The following is a 1,115-nucleotide window of genomic DNA, read 5'->3' as shown; positions in this document are numbered from 1 at the left end:
AGTTATTGATTTTTTTGTGTTAAATGGTTAGATTTGTAAAGAAGGTGATGCAGCACTGTGTCAACGTGTTCGAAATTGTGTTTTTTGTGTTTTTTCCTAGAAATGATTTGTTGTGTTCTCTCTCATAGGCGCAGAGTTAAGCAGCGTTATTGATGATATTTTTGCGTGCGGCAAAATGTGAAGCTTGACTGCACGCACCAGCACTCGGCTGGTATGGTAAGTGGCGCTGAGACGGTCGCGTATCTGAGTTGGCGCTACCGCCTGGGGCCGGTTATCGTGCATCGCTATCTGAGGAGAATTTGAGTACCGCTACATAACCTTGACGCACGCTTCACCCATACTATGTAGCAGTGCGATTACTAGGTTCAAATAACCTCCTTTACTACGATTTTTTACAACAATGTTGTGTACTCCTATCGTCAGTGTTTACTTATTTAGCTATAAAAACCTATGCGATATAAAATCGAAACTCACAAAACAGTAATGATGATAGGCCAAATTTGGATACAAATGGAATAGAAACACATTGATATCACATCTACCACACGACAATTTTAACTTGTTTTTACTGGAAATTAATCAAGTATTTATTTTAAGAAACTGCGAATCACAACTGCACCCACACATAAGATTATTTTCAATTAAATCAGGTACATTACAGCAGATTAAAAATTCAATTAGGTGTATTAATTACGTTGATTTGTTTAAACATTAGCGAATAGTTATTTGCTTAATTAATTGCACTAGGTACTCTTAGGCATATAACAGTAACAATTAATGATATAACGCGCTCAATTAATATTAATATACTAATGATTATGATGGGTGAATTGCTTTTATATGCTGATCATTGTAGATCAAAGTTTGAAAAGATAACAAGAATTCCCCCATATACCTACCTTGTTTCTTAAAAATTTAGAACTGTGATGTATAACCCTGGACAGTGTGTTTACAATTTCATTATTAAACATCAAGTTATGCGGAATTGTGTGAGCCAATCATTCGACCTCTTTCTGAAGTCCATCAAATTGTTTTTGTTTTGTTCCCTAAAAAAAGTTCGATCTCAAAGTTCAAGCAATGTGTGGACTTTACAGCCTGTTTGTTTAAAATTGTTT

The sequence above is a fragment of the Diaphorina citri genome, unplaced genomic scaffold (assembly GCF_000475195.1).
Source record: "Diaphorina citri unplaced genomic scaffold, Diaci psyllid genome assembly version 1.1 scaffold152, whole genome shotgun sequence".
NCBI lineage: Eukaryota > Metazoa > Arthropoda > Insecta > Hemiptera > Psyllidae > Diaphorina > Diaphorina citri.
Note: the sequence above shows the minus strand (reverse complement) of the source record.